Raw genomic sequence first — 22,573 nt, 5'->3', positions numbered from 1 at the left:
AATCTATAACCCACAAACAATGCCCCCACGTCCTTTCTTTCCCCCCTATGACTGGAAGGATGTTAATTGGCCACTTCACCTTGCATGGTCCCTTGACATATGTTAACTATGTATGGTACACAACCTGTTCCACCTTATATTTAGCAGTGACACTCTGTTAGGTTTGCTCTACGCTACCAACTTATGTCGGTATAACTATGTCACTCAGGGGTGTGGAAAATCCACACCGCCTCAGCGATGTAGTTATACAGCCTCTTGAGGAGGTGGAGTACCTATGCCACAGGCGAAGCTCTCTGGTTGGTGCAGATAGAGGCTTCACGAAGTGCTATAGCGGCTGCAGTGCTGTAAATGTAGACAAGCCCTTAGTTTCCTGTGTATGCTCGACAGCGTGTCTCTCTCTCCCATCTTATTGAAAGTTGGTCCAATAAAAGATATTTCCTCACCTACCTTGTCTCTCTAATGGGGCCTGTGCTTCCTAATAGGGCCTGTGTCTAGCTATAATTATTACATAGATGCTACTAAAAAAACAAACTATCCATTCCTCTGCTTAGCACCCTTTCAAGCTGTCCTTAGAACTTAGGAGTCCTTAGAAAACTTACTTGTGCTACACAAAAGCCCAGAAATTCACAACACTGAGTTTTAAAATAATTTTGTTCCAACAGAAAGGGTTTGGAGTGGTCACTTTACCACATGAAGAGGAAAAAGCCAGAAGAAAAAAATGACTGGGCATTTAAGCTTAAATGCATGTTTTTCAGATGATAGAACTTGGGGTAAGAGATATTGCTCAAATATCACATGCAGAATGTTTTCCCAGAAGCCTTGCCTACCGTCAAATTTCTTTGTAAACTAAAAAAAAGTCCAATATTGTATGGGACTCTTTAGCTTTCCATCTTGGGACTGATTCCAATTTCCCAGCTTACGAGAGCATTTAATCAAACAGATGACCACATTGGTTGCCAACAAGCCCAGGTTTTGAAAGATATTAGCTATTTTCAGTTCCCTCACAGAATCATTGTAAGCAATATTCGTTTTCTAATATTTTGTTTGGCAACTTATTGCAAATTGTCTGCTTTTCTCTGGTTGCTCCACTAGCCAATAATGCCGTCAGCAGTGTTGGTCCAGCTGTCAGTCTAGGTATTGCAGCTGTCCTTGTGCCACTCAAATACAATGTTTTTAACACTCATAGAGCAGTTTGAGTGTCTGTCTCTCCCGCTTTCCCCCTTTATGGATTTGCTCTCAGTTGTTGCATCTCTGAGAGAGACTGGAATGTATGACCTTAGTTTCTAGGGGCTGGGTATAATCCTGCTATTGTGTGTTTGAATTACAAACCATGGTACTGCCAATCCATGAAAAGACTTACTCCCATGTGTCCCCCTCCCCAGGCTTGCTTCATGTATCTGACATGCTGCCTCTAACACTGCATCCATCAGAGAAATGTAAACCACACCCGTAAACATAGCCAGTTTTAAGCAACAGTCTCACAGGGGCATAAAGGCTTTTTTTCGTCTGCTTTGGTGTGCCTCCCTGCCAGCATGAAATTTGTATAACCCTATTTTGATCCTACATCTGTAATGAGCGGCTTCATGACCTCTTGTAACAGTGAAAGGGAAGGTTTTTGAGTTAGTTGCTCTGTAGGTTAGGCTCAGAAACTAGCTAACATTGGGTGTCTCAATAAAACTGACCCAACGCAGACTTTGGTGGTGAAGTCACAAAGAGCTGGCTTGGTGAGTGTTCATGGGCCACTGTATGAGCATCTCACTCAAGTTTTGACTGTGGAGGACACAGTAGAGCCACCACTACACAGTAAATAACTCAACCCAACATGGACATTTTTGTGCCTGTTGGTTTGTGACTTTGTGGCTGCTTTGGGCTGTCCCAGTAGCAGCTGTGGCCATGTGCACTTTTTCACCCACAACTGGCTGGAAGAGGTGTATCTGTCATACTTCTCCTCTATGTTACCGCCAGAGCAGATTGCTGCAATGTGCTCTATGGTCCTCTCACTTGGCAGATTTTTCCTCAAAGGGAATGTATGCCACTGGAGCACCATAGTTTGAACTGATTTCCATTTTTGGATGCAGTGCCATGGGAGTGGGTATTTGATGTCTAAAGCCCTAAAATGGTTTGTGTCCTATGTATTTGCCCTGTGTGGTAATGTGGCATTCACATCAGAGCAGGAGCTTGAGGGACTGGTGGTTTTATGCTCTGAGGGGTCCTGTTGGCTGGAATTCATTCCCCATAGCAGCATAACACAGCTTGCGTTTGCTCATGTTCAGGGGACTAGCTGTGTTTCCAGACTTTTGCTGGAAGGGGTAGGGTGAGTGAAGATGGCTGGAGGAAAGGGGAAACAGAAGATTTGTTTGTTTTGGAGTTTTAATATGCCCAGTTGAGCAATGTGAATCTTGGATCTATGATTTTGTAAAGAGGTCTGTCAGTGTGCGTCATTGACTGAGCCCACTTAACTGCCTTCTGTTCCAGGGCATGATGAGGGTCCTTTGGCGGCTGAGTCCTAGCACCACAAAGCCTACATCAAAGCACAGTGTGATGCTACGTTTTCAAAGTCACTGTTGGGGGGGAAGAGAAAGAGGTGCTTAGTAGCTTGTAAGTCAAATTAGGCTCCTGCATCAGACAGTTCAGTTTCACTGTGAGCCAATAAGCACTTGATTACTGAATGGCTTTAGCATAGAGGCTGGTTGGCATCCCTTGGAAAAAACAAAGCCTAGATTGCTTCGCTATTCCTGATCAGCTCACAAGAATTACCCCCAAACCAACAGGGGACGAGGCTTCATTTTAATATTTAAAAGTGGAGATTGGTCTACGCCAGATTCTACAGTTCATGAGCACCTTTCATACAGCACGATTTCGAAGAACCATCCAGGACCCTTAACACTTAAATTGTCCTGCAAGAAGAGAAGTGAGTTTGCATTTGGTTTGTTTTTACATCCTCCTAATAAGCACCAAGCCCTAATTTTAACCTCAGCTCCTTTCTGCATCCACAAATTGGGAGGGGGGGGAGCTGTTTTTAAGATGGATGAATGTAATATGCAGCAAAAATCTCTCATTTCAGTTGCTGAACTCATTTAAATTTACTCTTCATCCTTTTTCTAGCAAGTGTTAAGGGTGATTCTTAATCGCCCTCCTACCCCACGCCCCCAAACCAACACCAACACCTGCCATCATCTTACAGGCTGCACACTTTAACAGAAACAAATGTTCGCTTTAACAGAGAGAAAAGCTTCGTTCTGCCTGGCTGCTGTCATCATCCCTGGTTGACCACAGATTGCAATACCCTCTTCCCTAAGGACCATTAAACTATATTTCCCTTTTTCCATTGCCATAAGTATTCCATAGGATCCTGTTTCTACTCAGTAAGCCTTCTCAAAAGTCACCTGTGCTGGAAAAAATCCCCTGCCTATTTTATTTGAAATCTGATAACGTTAAGAGCTGCTGTAACAGTGCTTTAAACGGGGACTCATCAAAAGGTGCTTTATATACGATTAAAAAGCTTTTCTATTTTTGCTGGCTGAGCATTAGGAAAGTTGTTAGTCCCCAGGTGGATCTTATTTGGGAAATAGTTACAGTGCCAATTTTTCTGTGGCTGCTCTACCAGGAAGAAGGTGGTTTCTGGTTAGCAGAAGGCAAGACAGGTCAGCTCAGCAGAGAAAGGAGCTGAGATGCTTCTTGTGCTCTTACGCTGAGACACCTGTCCACCCCTCGGTTCCTGAACGCTGCTGTATTACTGTTTATATTATGGTACTCTCACAAGGCCAAAATCAGGATCAGGGCACCATTGTGCTAGTCACTGTACAACCACAAAAGATGAGATGACCCCTACCTCAAATAGCTTCCAATCCAAATAGACAAAGGATGGAGACAATAAGGATACAGCACTCAGAGAGTACAGTTTGCAAACATCCTTGGGTTCAGACATTCACTTGGGGTGCTAACTCTAAAAGCTAAACCTGGCAATTTAACATGCAGTTATGTTCACTGCTGATCATGTCAGCAAAAAAAGTCCTTGTAACCTGCTTATTCAACAATTTTAAACTGCTTCCTAGGGTCTGCTAGGTGCCACAAGCTCTAAATATCCCTTTGCTCAGCTGCCAAAAACCTTCTAGCTTCCCTGCTGACAACTTCTACCACACAGTTCTGAATTTGCCTACAGCTAGTCTATTTCTTCAAATGAGGACTTACTAAATTTGGTTTGAGCACATTATCCTAAGAGAGAGACAGAGGTGATTGGTCCACTCGTCTGAGAACATGGCATAATTCTTTTTTGTTTGATGTGGGTTTTTTCACATGTTCTTGACACCTTACCCAAATCACATGAGTGGTTGATTGTCCTTGGTAGCTGCCAAGGAAATACTAATGTGATGGAAAGCAATAGGATGAAATTAAAGGAAGGAAAATTTAGGCTGAGCAATGTGAAACGAGCTTGTTTCCTTGAGCAAGGGTAGAAGCACCATTGCTTGAGATATTTTAAACTTAAATAGACAAAGTACTAGCTGATATACTGGGGTGGGGGAAGCCAGCCCCACATTGGTAAGGAAATGCACAAAATGAGCTATCATACATGGTCTCATCTCAAAGGTCTTAGATTATATGGCCTTGAATGGAAGAAGCTGAAACAAGTTAGTAGTAAAGAAGGAAAAAACAAAAATAGAAGAGATGAGTCTCATGTCTTAGGGGGAGCACAAAAGAGCACTGTCTGGTGGTGAACTATAGAGAGAGCAATACATTTTCCTGCCCAATTTCCTGGTTTCCAGGACTAAGTAGAGGAGCTACATAGCCATGAACAAGCTGGAAAAAGTGAGTTTCCTAGGGTCATGATAGCAATTCAGCAAAAATGACAGAGGAAAAAAAGCAATTTAAAAAATGTTGCAAATTCACTACATCAATTTTTAATAAAAATTCCATTATGAAGTATTTTGAGAAAACTATTTGACATCTACACGAATGAAGTAGACTGCCATTTGAGTGAAAGAAGGCTATCAGACACGCACCAAAACCATAGGCATAGAGAATTAGGATTTGGGAAGCATACAGTACACCTCTAAGCCTAGACGAAGGTAGGCAGTGAAACAGTTTTAACCCTCCTACTGAAGCTCCTTTTTGTGCTGCAAGATGCTCACAGACTTTTAGGCCAGAAGGGACCATCATGATCAGCTAGTCTGGCCACCTGCACATCGCCGGCCACAGAACCTCACCTACCCACTCCTGTAACAAGACTCTTAACCTGTGGGTGAGTTACTGAAGCCCTCAAATTATGATTTAAAGATGTCAAGTTACAGAAATGCCACCATTTACTCTATTTTATACTTCCAAGTGATGGCCCCCAAGCTGCAGAAGAAAGCAAAATGCTCCCAGGCTATATGCCAATCTGACCCGGGGGAAAATTCCTTCCCAACCCCAAATATGGTGGCCAGTTGGACTCTGAGCATTTTAGTAAGACCCAACAGCCAGCCACATGGGAAAGAATTCTCTGTAGTAACTCAGAGCCCACCTCATCTAGTGTCCCATCACCAGACATTGGGGATATTTGCTAATAGCTGTTGCACAGTGGCTACATGCCATTGTAGGCAGTCCAATCATAGTAGCCCATCATAAATTTATCAAGCTCAGCATAGGCAATGGGTAGCCAAGACCAGGACAGGCTAAGCCTCCCCTGACCCAGGCTGTGGCACCTGACCACTCGCTGCCCCGAGACCCTGCCCTCCCTCCCCTGTATCCTTAAGCTGGCAGGGGGCGCTCAGCTCCACCCAGCAGCCTGGCACTTGGGCCCACCGGTGGCCAAGGGCAGCATGGGGTGGCACTTGGGCTGGGGGGGAGCGGGCAGTGGCCCGGGGCGGTGCTGGGGCTGGCTGTTCCAGAATTTCACACCTCTGATGGTTAGACACCTTTATCTAATTTCAAGCCTAAACTTGTTGATGGCCAGTTTATATCATTTGTTCTTGTGTCAACACTGGCGCTTAACATCACTAACTCTTTGCCTTCCCTGGTATTTATTCCTCTGATATATTTATAGAGAGCAATTATATTTTCCCTCAGTCTTCATTTGGTTTAGGACTAAACAAGCCACGCTCTTTGAGTATCCTCTCATAACGTAGGTTTTTGAGTTCTCTGATCATCCTAATAGCCCTTCTCTGCACCTGTTCCAGTTTGAATTCATCTTTCTTTAATATGGGAGCCCAGAATTGCGCTCAGTATTTCAGATGAGGTCTCACCAGTGCCTTGTATAATGGTACTAACGCTTCCCTATCGCTGCTGGAAATACCTTGCCTGATGCATCCTCGGCTTGCATTAGCCTTTTTCACAGCTGCATCACATTGGCAGCTCATAGTCATCCGTGATCAAGCAATACACCGAGGTCTTTCTCCTCCTCTGTCGCATCCAACTGATAAGTCCCCAGCTTATAGCAGAAATTCTTGTTATTAGTCCCTAAATGCATGACCTTGCACTTTGCACTATTAAATTTCATCCCATTTATTTTACTCCAGTTTTCATAGTCCTCCAGCTCTTCTTGTATGATATTCTGGTCCTCTGCCACACTGGCAATACCTCCCACCTTTGTGTCATCTGCAAATTTTATTAGCACACTCCCACTTTTTGTGCCAAGGTCATTAATAAAAATATTAAATAAGACTGATCCCTGACAAACTGCATTAGCAACCCCCCTCTAATAATCTGGCACAAGAGGCAGTCTCTATGCTCTTTTCTGTGCTGGGATTTCAAGCCACTGATGTAACTGCACCTAAGGTAGACACAATTTACATTGGTATATTATTTGCACGGGTATCTCTTACTCCAGTGTCTAACTGGGATTGAATTTTGAAATCTGAGGGGTTAATCCAGGGATTAGCAACCTTTGGTATGTGGCCTGTCAGGGAAATCCAGTGGTGGGCCGGGCTGGTTTGTTTACCTGCAGCATCCGCAGGTTTGGCGATTGCAGCTCCCACTGGCCGCAGTTTGCTGTTCCAGGCCAATGGTGGCTGTGGGAAGCGGTGTGGGCCGAGGGAAATACAAAGCAGAAACACCAGACTTTGCATACGCAGTAAGGCATTATCACAGATCCACTTATACTGGACAAAAATAGGTGCCACGACAAGCTACCTTTCAGGTATCCTATGCCAGTAGTGGGTCAAAAACCATTAGAAGGGAGGTCTTAGGCTGGTGAGAGGTGGTTTTTTGGGGGATCTTGACAAAGTTGCCAGGACTGTACTCTCAAGACACCAGAGACTAATCCAACAGGGACTGTAGGAGTGCAGGCTACCAGGAAGGTGGCACTGAGATCAAGTTCAGAGGAGAAGCAACTTCTGAGAAGAAAATCTGAACAGGGATCTGTAATAAGAATTTCCTGCATGCAAGGAGCTAAAAAGGGCACCACTAGATGGACAATAACTGAATTCATTCATGGGTTTACTTGTAAGCAATAAAGGAAGAGTTCATTAACTAAGTTTGGAGTGGAGCTGTTCAAAGCACCTACCATATTTATCAGCAAGCAGCCTCCTTCTGGGGCCAGCATCCTTGGAATAAAGGAGCAGAGTGAGAGGTGACACAATATAACATTTCCAAATGAGAAGTTTGGTGGTGGCAGCAGTTACGCGATCCCGGGGTGTAGAAAACCTGGGGTTACCACAGTTGGTGATAAGAGAACTGGAGAGAGTAGAAACCAAAGAAATGGATTGGCAATTTATGACCAAGAGTGGAAAGCAAGCTAGGCATTCAACCTAGCTACAAGTATCAAATACTTATCAGATACTCAGTAAGACAACTTTCAAGGAACCTGTGTGAAGGAGAACAGAACAAAAAGCTGCAAGGGAGGTAACTGACAGCCTAATGCCTATAGGGTCAACCATCTAAAGTGCCTGCAGCAGCACTTGCTTCCGAACTATGGTACATCCGGCAAGCTACTAGTATCTGAGAAGTTTGGTGAACCTTAGCACTAAGGGCTATAATAATTACATTACCAATCTCCCTGTAGGAAGGGAAAGTTATGTACATAAGGAATAGGGACAAACGGATTTATTGAAGTCTAAAGATTTCTTGACAGAGAAAAATATAAACCCTTAAGCAACTCATTAGAAAGTTTCTTAGACCTTGACACCATGCACTCAATCATTTATGAATAAAGTATTTTATTGGGAAACAAACACTCTTTTTATAATAAAAATCCCATAGAAGCACCACCACTAAGGAAAATTGTACAGTATGGGAAATAGACCTCATGTTACATTTGAAAAAGCAGTTATCAAATCAGTACATACACTGGACCAAAAATGGCAAAAGAGCATCTGATGAAGTGGGTTTTAGCCATGAAAGCTTATGCCCAAATAAATTTGTTAGTCTCTAAGGTGCCACAAGGACTCCTCGTTGTTTTGACTACATCAGTAACCTAAGAAGAATGGCGGAAGATATCTGAAATAGCATGAGCTTTTACAACAATCAATCTTTGGCAAGCTCTTATCTAAAATCCATAGCATAGACATTCCCCTATAGCTTTTAAATAGCTTTCACCAAGTTACACTCAATTTACTGAAGAAATACAAAGCAGAAACACCAGACTTTGCATACACAATAAGGCAGTATCACAGATCCACTTATACTGGACAAAAATAGGTGCCAGGACGAGCTACCTTTCAGGTATCCTATATAAAGGAGATTTTATATATATGTTTAGTAGGAAGGAAATGGGATCCAAAAATCAATACAATGACATAGAAACGTACCCTATATTAGTAATTGCAAAGGAATTCATATTGACTAACAGAACTTCTGTCCTCAAGCCCACCGACTATATGGTATGTGGATCTGTTCAATGAACCAGTATTTTCCTGTAGAACAAGTTATGGAGCTTGTTTAAGTTAAGTAAAGTGAGCTTTGGTATCTGTATATATTTTAAAATAACTGTTCACCCCTGTTTTCCTTTTCCTGTTGAAGATGAATATGATGTGAGATAGTTTTTTTTATTTTTACAATTCCACATAAGGACACCTAAAGTTTCCATATATTACAAATATGTAATATTTTCCTTTGGACTGGATTGTCTTATCTTCTATTTAGCTAATAAACACACACACAAACATGCACACACACAAAGGTTTGTCTGGGACCTAACTCCACACCCTTTGTGACACTTTGGTTGCACAAAGGGGACAGACAGCTGCCCTAACAGGTCAGCTGGTGAATCCCCTTACCTAGAGGGTAAAATTGGCATAGCCCGCTGCACATTACCTGATCCACATGGTGTTTTCAGCTGTGGCCAGAACATTTTGCACTCAGAAGTCCCCAGTGGAGCTGCCCCCAGGGAACTAACAGGCACAATATAAAACAGACTTAGGCTGCTCTAAATTAGGCCAGGGCAAGCCCAGGGATTACAGGAGCAAGGAGGAAGCTATAAACCACCTTTCTTACAGTATTTCAGCAGTTCTGGTTTCCAAGCCTGGGTGAAACCAACAGGGGTAGGAGTGAGTAAAAACGAAAACAAAACAAGAAGCCAGATTCATCACTGCTACAGCACTATTGGTTTTCATGGCATTACATCACAGTTTTGAGCCTACATGAGAGTACGTCACAAAGCTGGTGAATTCAGGATCATGGAATTAGCCAAAGTACTGGGGCTGGACTGGAATAAGGATACATACAGAATTTTATACCTGAATAATTACAACTGTGGCAATGCTCCTTGAAAACTCAACAGTCACAGTAGTGGGAACGTTCCCTTATCTATTTGTAGGGTGACCAGACGTCCCGATTTTATCGGGCCTGTCCCGATATTTCCTTCTTTGTCCTGCGTCCCGACCGATGTTCGGTCGGGACACTGGACAAAAAAGCAATTTTGCCCTCCGCTCTGGCACTCACCCCCCCCCACCCCCTCCTTCCCCCATTGGATCCCTCCATGGAGGGAGGAGGTTAGGAGGAGGGATGTGTGGAGGGGGGATGGAGGGAGGAGGGTCGGGCATCTACCAGGAGCGCGGGAGGGGAAGGGAAAGTTGCCGCAGCTGCCGGGGGCTAGCTGGGCATGGCCCGGGCTGCGTGCAGGCAGCAGCCGGGGCTGGCTCTGGCCCGGATGGGCGGCGCGGACCAGGGGCGTGGGCCGCCAGAGACATACGAGAGGGGCTGCGGGGGCGAGACTTGTCCCAGGCAGGGCAGCCGGCGGACAGGGGCGAGGAGCCAGCCGGGGTCCTCTGAACCCATAAACTTCCCCGCCGCTGCCGGGGAGCCCCGCGCCTCTCCCGCTCGGCTGCGCTCCAGCGGCTCGCCCCGCCGGGAAGGAGCCACTGGAGCGCAGCCGAGCGGGAGAGGCGCTGGGCTCCCCGCTGGCGGCGGGACGTGCCGCATGTGCCCAGGGCGGGCTGGGGGGTGGGAGGGTCTGCGGGGCCAGGAAAAGCCCCGGCTCCTGCCCACTGCCCAGCCCGGAGCCCCGGAGAGCCCCTCGGGAGACCGGCCGCCGCTGCGGCTCGGCTGTGTCAGCCCCGGCCCCCTGCACGCCCGTGCCGCGCCGCCCCCGGGGTCCCCGGCTCCTATGCACCGCCGCTGCCCCGTGGCCAGCCCTGGGCTCGGGGGCTCCTGCAGCCGCTTCCAGGGGAGAGAGAGCTTTGTCCCTGCCCGGTCCCTCTACGGGACTCTGCCTCCTTGCGCCCATCCAGCCTGTGCCCCGCTGGAGCCGTATGCCCTTGCCCACCCGGACTTCTTTGCTTCCCAGCGCTTCCTATCGGTCCCCCCCGATGCCCTCTTTATCCCCAGCCCCTTCTGCATTGGGGCCACCTTTTGCCCTGGGGTGGGCAGCGCGCGCGGCTGGGGCCTGCTAATGCCCCCTGCCCCTGCGAAACTGCTTTTTTTTTTTTCTCTCCTCCCCCCCCCCCCGCCCCCCCTCCCCCCGCATCCCGATATTTCAGCCCTGTGATCTGGTCACCCTATCTATTTGTGTTGCATTGCTATTGCCTTGCTTTCACTGTTAGGTGTCCTACATCCAGGGGTGAAAGTAATTTACAGGACTTACCAGTACTGCCAGAGTCCTGAGGGGGGGGGCGTGGCCTCATCCGGAAGAGGCAGGGCCTCTCAAGATTTAAAGGCCCTGGGGCACCGGCTGTGGCTGGGAGCCCCAGGGCCTTTAAATCAACCCGGGGCTCCCAGCTGCAGAGGTGGCTGGGAGCCCCCAGGGCTCAGGGGCAAATTAAAGGGCACGGGGCTCCGGCTGCCGCGGAGCTCTGAGCCCTTTAAATCCCCACCGCAGTTCCGGCAGCCGGGCTGGGGCCAGGATTTAAAGGGCCCGGAGCTCCCGCCGCCCCGAGCCCTTTAAATCCCGGCCCCAGCTCAGCCACCGGTGCTGTGGGCAGGATTCAAAGGGCTCTGGGCTCCCCGCTGCAGCAGGGAGCTCCGAGCCCTTTAAATCCCGGCCCCAGCCCGGCTGCTGGAGCTGCGGGGGGGGGGGGGGGGGGGGGAGCTTTAAAGGGCTCTGGGCTCCCGGCAGCAGCGAGGCGCCCAGAGCCCTTTAAATCCTAGCCGCGGAAGCGGGTGCGGTCCGGCACGGCGTACTGGCTCTTGCCGGTACACCGTACCGTACCAGCTTACTTTCACCTCTGCCTACTTCTGGTTGCTAGAGTGAATTACCATCCCTCAGAGGGTATGTCTACACTACGAAATTAAGTCGAATTTATAGAAGCCGGTTTTATAGAAATCGGTTGTATACAGCCGATTGTGTGTGTCCCCACATAAAATGCTCTAAGTGCATTAGTTCGACGGACCGCGTCCACAGTACCGAGGCTAGCGTCGACTTCCGGCGCATTGCACTATGGGTAGCTATCCCACAGTTCCCGCAGTCTCCGCCGCCCATTGGAATTCTGGGTTGAGACCCCAATGCCCGGATGATGCAAAACAGTGCCGCGGGGGGTTCTGGGTACCTGTCGTCAGGCCCCTCCCACTCCGTCACAGCAACGGCAGTCAATAGATTCGCGCCTTTTTACCTGGGTTACCTGTGCAGACAACATACCACGGCAAGCATGGAGCCTGCTCAGCTCAGCTCACCGTCACCATATGTCATCTAGGTGCCGGCAGACGTGGGACTGCATTGCTACACAACAGCAGCAGCTAACTGCCTTTTGGTGGTAGATGGTGCAGCATGACTGGTAGTCTTCATTGGTGATCTGGGTGCCGGCAGCCGTAGGGCTGCATTGCACCAGCCCTTGCCTTTTGGCAGTAGCTGGTTTATTATGACTGGTAACCGTCCTCGTCGGACAGCAGTGGCTGTTGATCATGGGCACCTGGGCAGACAATGATGGTTATCAGCCGTAGTATACTATTTTCTGCCAAGCACCCAGTTTTCTGCTAAGCACCCAGAAGAGGCCGAGGGCGATCTGCGTGCTGGCAGACATGGGGCTGGCAGATGTGGGTCTAGATTGCTACACAGCAGCAACCCCTTGCCTTGATGATGATAGTTATCAGTCATAGTATGCAAAGTATGGGGCACCATTGCTACACAGCAGCAACCCCTTGCCTTTTGAGCAGTAGATAGTATATTACGACTGGTATCCATCGTTGTCATACTGCAGTGGGTATCAGATTGTGCAATAGACCTGAAGGCTAACTGCCAAGCACCCAGTATTTGCTGCCAAGCACCCAGAAAATGCCGAGGGCTATCAGTCATGCTGCACCGTCATCTTAAGATGTAAAAAATAGATTTATTCTGTATTCATTTGCTTCCCCCCTCCCTCTTGCTAAACCCTGGCTTTTGAGTTCAATCTTTTGGGGGGGGGGGCATTCTGTGTGACAGTTGTTTGTGTTTCTCCCTGATGCACAGCCACCTTTCTTGATTTTAATTCCCTGTACCTGTATGCCATGTCGTCACTCGCCCCTCCCTCCCTCTCTCCCTCCCCTAGTCCGTCAGATACTAGTTTCGTGCCTTTTTTCATACCAGGCGCCATAGCTAGCACTGGGATCATGGAGCCCGCTCAGATCACCGCGGCAATTATGAGCACTATGAACACCACGCGCATTGTCCTGGAGTATATGCAGAGCCAGGACATGCCAAAGCAAAACCGGAACCAGCTGAGGAGGTGGCGATTAGAGCGCGGCGACGAGAGTGATGAGGAAATGGACATGGACCTAGACCTCTCACAAGGCAGAGGCCCCAGCAATGTGGAACTCATGGTGTTCCTGGGGCAGGTTGATGCCGTGGAACGCCGATTCTGGGCCCGGGAAACAAGCACAGACTGGTGGGACCGCATCATGCTGCAGGTGTGGGACGATTCCCAGTGGCTGCGAAACTTTCGCATGCGTAAGGGCACTTTCATGGAACTTTGTGACTTGCTTTCCCCTGCTCTGAAGCGCCAGAATACCAGGATGAGAGCAGCCCTCACAATGGAGAAGCGAGTGGCGATAGCCCTGTGGAAGCTTGCAACGCCAGACAGCTACCGGTCAGTCGGGAATCAATTTGGAGTGGGCAAATCTACTGTGGGGGCTGCTGTGATCCAAGTTGCCAGGGCAATGAGAGACCTGGTGATATCAAGGGTAGTGACTCTGGGAAACGTGCAGGCCATAGTGGATGGCTTTGCTGCAATGGGATTCCCAAACTGTGGTGGGGCGATAGACGGAACCCATATCCCTATCTTGGCACCGGAGCACCAAGCCACCGAGTACATAAACCGCAAGGGGTACTTTTCAATGCTGCTGCAAGCCCTGGTGGCTCACAAGGGACGTTTCACCGACATCAACGTGGGCTGGCCGGGAAGGGTACATGATGCTCGCGTCTTCAGGCAGTCTGCTCTGTTTAGAAAGCTGGAGGAAGGGACTTTCTTCCCGGACCAGAAAATAACCGTTGGGGATGTTGAAATGCCTATCGTGATCCTTGGGGACCCAGCCTACCCCTTAATGCCATGGCTCATGAAGCCGTACACAGGCAGCCTGGACAGGAGTCAGGACCTGTTCAACTACAGGCTGAGCAAGTGCCGAATGGTGGTGGAATGTGCATTTGGGCGTTTAAAAGCGCGTTGGCGCAGCTTACTGACTCGCTCAGACCTTAGCGAAAAGAATATCCCCATTGTTATTGCGGCTTGCTGTGCGCTCCACAATATCTGTGAGAGTAAGGGGGAGACATTTATGGCGGGGTGGGAGGTAGAGGCAAATCGCCTGGCCGCTGATTACGCGCAGCCAGACACCAGGGCGGTTAGAGCAGCACAGCATGGCACTGTGCGCATCAGAGAAGCTTTGAAAACCAGTTTTGTGACTGGCCAGGCTACGGAGTGAAACTTCTGTTTGTTTCTCCTTGATGAACCCTCCGCCCCTCCCCCCCCACCCGGTTAACTCTACTTCCCTGTAAACCAACCACCCCACCCTCCCCTACCCTCCCCCCTTCAAGCACCAGTTGCAGAGGCAATAAAGTCATTGTTACTTCACATTCATGCATTCTTTATTAATTCATCACACAACTAGGGGGATAATTGGAAAGGTAGCCCGGGATGGGTGGGGGAGGAGGGAAGGAAAAGGACACACTGCAATTTAAAACTTTAAAACTTATTGCTATGGAAATCATCTAGGGTGGAGTGAGTGGGTGGCCGAAGGCCCCCCCACCGTGTTCTTGGGCGTCTGGGTGAGGAGGCAATGGGACTTGGGGAGGATGGCTGTTGGTTACACAGGGGCTGTAGCGGCGGTCTCTGCTCCTGCTGGCTTTCCTGCAGCTCAACCATACGCTGCAGCATATCAGTTTGATGCTCCAGCAGCCGGAGCATCGACTCTTGCCTTCTGTGTGCAAGCTGACGCCACCTCTCATCTTCAGCCCGCGATTCAGCACGCCACTTCTGCTCTTCTGCCCGCGATTCAGCCCGCCACCTCTCCTCTCGGTCATATTGGGCTTTTCTAAAATCAGCCATTGACTGCCTCCATGCATTCTGATGGGCTCTGTCAGCATGGGAGGCAGTCTGTAATTCTGTGAACATTTCATCACGTGTCCTTCGCTTTCGGTTTCGAATCTTCAGTAGCCTCTGTGAAGGAGACACATTTGCAGCTGGTGGAGGAGAAGGGGAGAGGTGGTTAAAAAAGATACATTTTAGAGAACAATGGGTACACTCTTTCACGTTAAATTTTGCTGTTCACATAAAACAGCACATGTGCTTTCGTTACAACGTTGCATTTTTCCTCTTATATTGAGAGTCTCCTGGTTTGGTGTGAGAGATCACTCACGCAGTGCCAGGACACAGATTTCAGCTTGCAGGCAGCCATGGTAAGACATACAGTCTTTGGGCTTTTTTAACCTTCTTAACATGTGGGGATGGTTTCAAACAGTACTGCCCTCATTTCCCATACCAAGCACCCGTTTGGTTGGCCATTTAAAATGGGTTTGCAATGTAAAAGGAGGGGCTGCGGTTTCAGGGTTAACATGCAGCACAAACCTAACTAATTCCCCTCCCCCCCACACCCAATTCTCTGGGATGATCACTTCACCCCTCCCCCCCCCCCGCGTGGCTAACAGTGGGGAATATTTCTGTTCAGCAGAGGAGGAAGGGGCACTTCTGAATGTCCCCTTAATAAAATTGCCCCATTTCAACCAGGTGACCGTGAATGATATCACTCTCCTGAGGATAACAAAGAGCGATAAGGAATGGATGTTGTCTGCATACCAGCAAACACCGGGACCATACGCTGCCATGCTTTGTTATGCAATGATTCCAGACTACGTGCTACTGGCCTGGCGTGGTAAAGTGTCCTACCATGGCGGACGGGATAAGGCAGCCCTCCCCAGAAACCTTTTGCAAAGGCTTTGGGAGTACATCCAGGAGAGTTTTCTGGAGATGTCCCTGGAGGATTTCCGCTCCATCCCCATACACGTTAACAGACTTCTCCAGTAGCTGTACTGGCCGCGATTGCCAGGGCAAATTAATCATTAATCATTAAACACGTTTGCTTTTAAAACATGTGTAATATTTACAAAGGTACACTCACCGGAGGTCCCCTGTGTGCCCACAGGGTCTTGGGTGAGTTCGGGGGTTACTGGTTCCAGGTCCAGGGTGATAAACATATCCTGGCTGTTGGGGAAACCGGTTTCTCCGCTTCCTTGCTGCTGTGAGCTATCTACATTATCTCCATCCTCATCTTCCTCGTCCCCCGAACCTGCTTCCCTGTGTGTTTCTCCATTGAGGGACTCATAGCACACGGTTGGAGTAGTGGTGGCTGCACCCCCTAGAATGGCATGCAGCTCCGCGTAGAAGCGGCATGTTTGCGGCTCAGCCCCGGACCTTCCGTTTGCCTCTCTGGCTTTGTGGTAGGCTTGCCTTAGCTCCTTAATTTTCACGCGGCACTGCTGTGTGTCCCTGTTATGGCCTCTGTCCTTCATGGCCTTGGAGACCTTTTCTAATATTTTGCCATTTCGTTTACTGCTTCGGAGTTCAGACAGCACTGATTCATCTCCCCATATGGCGAGCAGATCCCGAACCTCCCGTTCTGTCCTTGCTGGAGCTCTTTTGCGATCCTGGGACTCCATCACGGTTAGCTGTGCTGATGAGCTCTGCGTGGTCACCTGTGCTCTCCACGCTCAGCAAACAGGAAATGAAATTCAAACGTTCGCGGGGCTTTTCCTGTCTACCTGGCCAGTGCATCTGAGTTGAGAGTGCTGTCCAGAGCGGTCACAATGAAGCACTGTGGGATAGCTCCCGGAGGCCAATAACGTCGATTTCCGTCCACACTAACCCAATTCCGACCCCATAAGGCCGATTTTATCGCTAATCCCCTCGTCGGAGGTGGATTAAAGAAACCGGTTTAAAGGGCCCTTTAAGTCGAAAGAAAGGGCTTCGTCGTGTGAACGTGTCCAGGCTAAATTCGATTTAACGCGACTAAAGTCGACCTAAACTCGTAGTGTAGACCAGGCTAGAGAAATTCCACAGAAATTCCCAGAGGGGGAAAACTTTAAAAATACCCAGCCGAGAGCACAGACCACCCTTTGTTCTCCCATTTGTGGAAGGGTGTAACCTTTCAATTACATGGATCCCAGTGTCCCATGGGAAATCTAGGTCCAAATCCCACTGATGTCTCATGTCATTATACCATCCCTCCCAACATTGGCAACATAGCTGGCTCAGTCACAGTACTCCCCTTTGGTCCCGCATCACCACTGCACACTTTTCTGCCTTCGAGGGAGCTAAAAGGAGAGGGAGTAATGGCTAAAATAAGCAGCAATCTGCTCAGTAACTTCTGCAGTTTACCCAAAGAGCAGGTCAGGGCAGCTCTCATACCACCACCAGCTACTTGCGCATGACAATGCACAGTGTGGCACTAGACAGTTTGCTGGTGGCAAGGGGAAGGCTATTTTAGTCACTCCCACCTTTCCCAAACAGCTCCTTATCTGCATTTTTTGTATAGTTATCAAGTTCTATAACATTTCTGACCAACGAGAAAAAGGTCACTGATTTCTCCCATGTGGTACCCCTGAGCAGTGAGAGCTATGCCTGAGGGCACCCCCACATGGGCACAAGCTTTGTCTACACTACAAAGTTTTGTTAGCAAAAGCTAGGGAGGTATCAGGGCCGGCTCCAGGCAGCAAGCAGGTGTTTGGGGCGGCCAATGGGAAGGGGTGGCACGTCCGGCAGCAATTTGGCGGCGGGTCCCTCAGTCCCACTCGGAGGGAAGGACCCCCCACCGAATTGCCGCTGAAGAATGAAGCGGCGTGGTGGAGCTGCTGCCGATCACGGTCGTGGCTTTTTTTTTCCCCCACCGCTTGGGGCGGCAAAAACCCTGGAGCCGGCCTTGGGAAGTATACACACTACAAAGCTACTTTGGCAGCAAAACTCTGCTGTGTCGACGCAGCCTTGTCGCTAAAAGTCAGCGTGTGTAAATGCTCTTTTTCGGTACTTTGTCAACACTTTTGCCAATAAAATACTTCCAGTCCTGCAAGCAGCGTTAGCTTTGTCAGCAGGAGAGTACTCCTGCCGACAAAGTCACATTCACACTGTCACTTGTGGTGACAAAACTTTTGTCTTTCACGGCGGGGGACTTTTTAAAGTACCCGTGAAAGACAAAAGTGTTGTCAACAACTTTGCAGTGTAGACAAGCCCAAAGTGTCAGGGTAGAACCTGATGTTTGTTTTGTCGATATAACTAGCTTCCACCAGTATCCCACAATCCCTCCTTGACCGCTCTGCTCATTGTTTTGATTGCTGCTGCCCTGAAGGCATGTGCCCCTCCCCTTTCAAAGCTCCAGGAAGTATCTGGCAGCTGAGCAAGCTGCTCTGTTTGGGGAACAAAGAGCAAATAATTAACGTGGAATGCTCCTGTTCTGCCATGCACTAGGACAGAGGTGGGCAAACGCCGTCCTGTGGGCCACATCCAGCCCACGGGACCGTCCTGCCCAGGCCCTGAGCTCCTGGCCCGGGAGGCTAGCCCCCGGCCCCTCCCCCGCTGTTCCCCCTCCCCCGCAGCCTCAGCTTGCTCGCTCAGCCGCCGGCGCAATGCTCTGGGCAGCGGGGCTGTGAGCTCCTGGGGCAGCGCAGCTGCAGAGCCCAGCCTGACCTGATCTCTGTGCTGTGGGGTGGCGGCGGCGGCAGCGTGGCCCGGCTCCAGCTGGGCGGCACGGCTGTAGCACCGCCAGCCACTGCTGCTCCAGGCAGCGTGGTAAGAGGGCAGGGAGCAGGGGGAAGGGGGTTGGATAGCAGGCAGGGTAGTTTGGGGTGCTGGTCAGGGGGCGGGGGTGTGGATAGGGGTCGGGGCAGTCGGGGGGGAACAGGGGGTTTAATTGGGGCAGGGGTCCCTGGGGGCAGTCAGGAAGGAGGGGGGTTGGATGAGGGGGCAGTAAGGGGCAGGGATTCAGGGGACAGGGAGAAGGGGTGGTTGGATGGGGCAGTGGTCCCAGGGGGGCATCGGGAATGAGAGGAGGGGTTGGATGGGAACAGGGGTCTGGGGGCAGTCAGGGGACAATTTACAAAACTCGATGTGGCCCTCAGGCCAAAAAGTTTGCCCACCCCTGCACTAGGAACACAGGGGCAGACAGACTGCTGCTGCAGGGAGTGTGTGTGTGTGTGTGTGTGTGGGCGGGGGGGGCGGGGGGGTGGTCTGCTGTGCTGCATTAACATTCCTCAGCACGGAGAGGTCACAGAGCTGCTCAGCATCCTGCTCCTGGCAGCTGAGGAGGCTGTGGGAGAACTCGGAGGAAATCACTGAACCATAGGCAGGCAGGCAGAGTGGGCTGTTTTGGGAGAGACTGCTGTGCAGAGCAGAGCCGGGGGCTGGTGTGTGTGGGTGTCCTCCTCCCCGTGCCTCAGGATAGGTCAATCAGCCTGCTGTCTCCCCCATCCCAGACACACCACTCTCCTCTCCCCCCCCCCCCCCCCCCCACACTTCAGTTGAAAAAGCAGTTGACAATCTACTAGGATGCCCCTGGAATGATGCGATTGAGAAACCTGCAGCACATGATGCTGTACCTGCCCCATGAGGCATTGCAAATCCTTCCCAAAGCACCCTGCGGCCAGTTGCACAGTGGAATAGTTACCAGAGTGCACTGCTCTCTGTGTTGATGCAAGAGCTGTTAGTGAGGATGCATTCTGCCAACACAAGGAGCTAGTGTGGACATGTAACAGTGGTTTTAATTAAAGTGCTTTAATTAACACGGCATAACTTTTGCCGACAAAACTTTGTCGTGAAGACAAGGCCTTATTCCCATACTCAGGGGTCTGTGTTAGGGAAATTAGAGTCTTTTACATTGTGGTAAGAAATGTCACGGTATGGACCTTAAAATGTTGCCCCCAGGAGGGGCTGCCCTTACCCCATGGGAGAGGCTTTGGAGAAGTGGGAGAAAGGGAGACAACAAAAATTTTGAATAGAAGTTTCTGGTGGTCCTCCCTAGAAAATTTTGAAGTGTCCCCACTTCCCTCAAAGTCAATTTCTGTCATCATCTTCCCTCCAAAATCAATTAGCTGCTCTTACTGCTTTGTGGATTCCTGCTGCTCTACAGCGTGCCAGGATGTCCTCAGGATCTTCACTCCTGGCCGCTCATACTAAGATCTTTACTCCCCTCAGCTAGGAAGAACTGTGAAGAAGGAGAGTCTCAGAGAGGAGCCAAGTAGTCAGAGGAGAGGGCAGGTGGGGTGAGGCAGAGTGAGGCCTGGGATGAGCTCCCAAGGAAATGCTGCTGCTTGGGAGGGTCACAGCAACACTGTTCTGGGTATGTCAGTGAGATATCAATAGGTCTCAAACCAGGATCGTGGGGAGAAGTGGAAGGGCTCAGCTGCCCAAGGCAATCGGAAGAGGTGAAATGGTGCCAGGTACAAGTCTTGTCATCCAAAAGTGGGACAAGGCAACAGGCACAGTATGTTAGCACCTACCATGCCCGCTCAGGGGACGAGGCAGAAATACCCTCAAGCAGAAGAAAGACATAAGGTGAAGCGATACAGTGGCTCAACACTCTCCTAGATAGTGTGCAGGTGCAGCCAAAAGGCCTTGGTGCTTCCTTTGCAGGGCCGGCTCCAGGCACCAGCCTAGCAAGCAGGTGCCTGGGGCGGCCAATGAAGAGGGGGGCGGCCCGTCCGGCCATTTGGCGGTGAGGCCGTCACTCCCACTCGGAGCTAAGGACCTGCCGCCAAATTGCCGCCGTAGAATGAAGTGGCCGTAGAGCTGTCGCCGCTTGCAATCGCGGCTTTTTTTTTTTCCTGCTTGGGGCGGCAAAAACGCTAGAGCCGGCCCTGTTCCTTTGATAGGTGTAGGACTTGGGAGGCCCCTCTCACAGCAGGCAGAGGAAACCTTCCAAGTTCAGGCTTCTTTTAGCAGGAGAACTCCTCTATAAAAGGCAAGACACTCCAGATGGGAGCCAATTAGGCTTGTCCAGCAGGAGTAGGGCCCCCCCCTTTGAAAATAAAATGTCACAATTTGGGGGCAGATCCCCCAAATAAACAAGAGGCCAGTCTTGCTGGTCACTCCCAGAACACAGGAAGGGAAGGGAGGGAAAAGGCCACCAGGCTCCCTCATATGACTCCAAAGATGAGTTCTGAGTTGAGCTGGGGACCCGTTGTGAGCCTGGAGGGGCCTGGGACACTTCAGAAATCTTGGGAAGCTGGGATGGGAGCACTTTTGAGTCTGGAGCAACATGAGTTCTGAGGGAACTGGGGCTGGAGTATTTGAGGGGGTGAGGAACTCTTAGGACAGTGGAATCCTGAGCAGCAGGGAAGGAGGGGCAATCAGAGTCTGAGGGGGGAGGGTCTTCATTGGGCTCTGGGCTTCCTCTGCTTGTTCCCTTGTGAGTGAAAAAGGGGCAGCCACATGCAATGAAAGTGCAGCTGGGAAGCTGTAGCTGTTCCTCCATCCAAACTCATTCCCTTAAAGCACCAGCACCATTTCCCTTTGGGGTCAGGCTCTTGGACCCTTCCCTGTTCCAGCTGTGCTGGAAAGTATCACATGTGTTTCTCACATGATTCCTGGCAGGCTTACTTTTGCTCCCCTCTAAGCTACACACTGGAGCTGCTATTCTAGTAGCAAGTTAGTTGCTTGCAACCCAGCCATTTGGCAGAATCATTAGGCATCTTCTGGTACCACTTACCTTTGTTCCATCAGTGTTCCAGTCTTTATTTATTGCTCACCAGCCAGCCTCTCTCTCAGACACCTTTGAGCTTACCCCCCAAGCAGTCTCTTGTGTATGGGAAATACACCCTGATAAAATCTGTACAGCCTCTTCCTTAAAGATGTGCTAGTGACACAATAAGGGGATGAGTTGGGGGGAAGGGAGATAAGCAGCTGCTCCTCCCCACATTGCACATGCACAATACATGCTGGCTTTCTCTGGTGGAAAGGGAGCAAGTAAAGATTGAGCAGCTGTGCCAGTACTGGACTCCTTATCCAAATCTTTGAGCCAACTTCTGACCCCAGATGATCCAGTACTTTAACTACCCCATTTCCCTGTTCCCCAGTGCACCAGATCCATTGTGCTCCTGATCCACCCAAAATTACCCAGAGCTCTTTCCCCCTGACTCCTTCAACTTCCTGCGCTGCTTCAACCCCCAATCCTCAATTGTCCCATCCCATAAATTCCATCTCAGACCCCTAAGGAGTAACCCTTGTTGTCTTCTTACAGAAGGAAGGGAGGGCTGGTGGCCTTGTTCTCTCCCCACCTCTCCCATCTTCTTGGAGCAGCAGTTCCCTGTCACTCCATTTTCATTCTTTGGGGTTCTCCACAGGGGGCCACTGCCCCCACCCCAATCCACATAGGGAGGCTGACCTTTCTCTTCCTGCTGGGCTGGTCCAGCCAACTCCCACACTGGGCTAGCTGAGTGGTGGGCCTTTCCTTTTAAAGGCAGGGCGAAGCCCAAATATGGGTATGGGAATCCCTTACTACTGGGGCAGAAACTTTCTCAGGGCTGTGCTTAGCACAGGCTGGGCCAAACTCCCAGCTCTCCCTCCCCATCGCTTGCCAAATGGAGGAATTCCCCTACTGCCCTCAACATCTCCCACTGCTGGGAGGGTGGACATTGCTACAAGGAGTTTCCTCTACCCCGTCTTCTCTGCTTGCAACTGTCCTTCTTCAGGGCTCCCCTCCTCTTGGGGTTGCTGCTGTTTCTTCCCCCACATGGGGCAAAGGGCAATAAATATTCCAGCACCTTTTCCTGCACCCC

Source organism: Terrapene carolina, unplaced genomic scaffold (genome assembly GCF_002925995.2).
Source record: "Terrapene carolina triunguis isolate 2854851 unplaced genomic scaffold, T_m_triunguis-2.0 Scaffold96, whole genome shotgun sequence".
In the NCBI taxonomy this organism is placed as follows: Eukaryota; Metazoa; Chordata; order Testudines; family Emydidae; genus Terrapene; species Terrapene triunguis.
The sequence above is the reverse complement of the archived record's forward strand: the minus strand, read 5'-3'. Positions refer to the sequence as shown.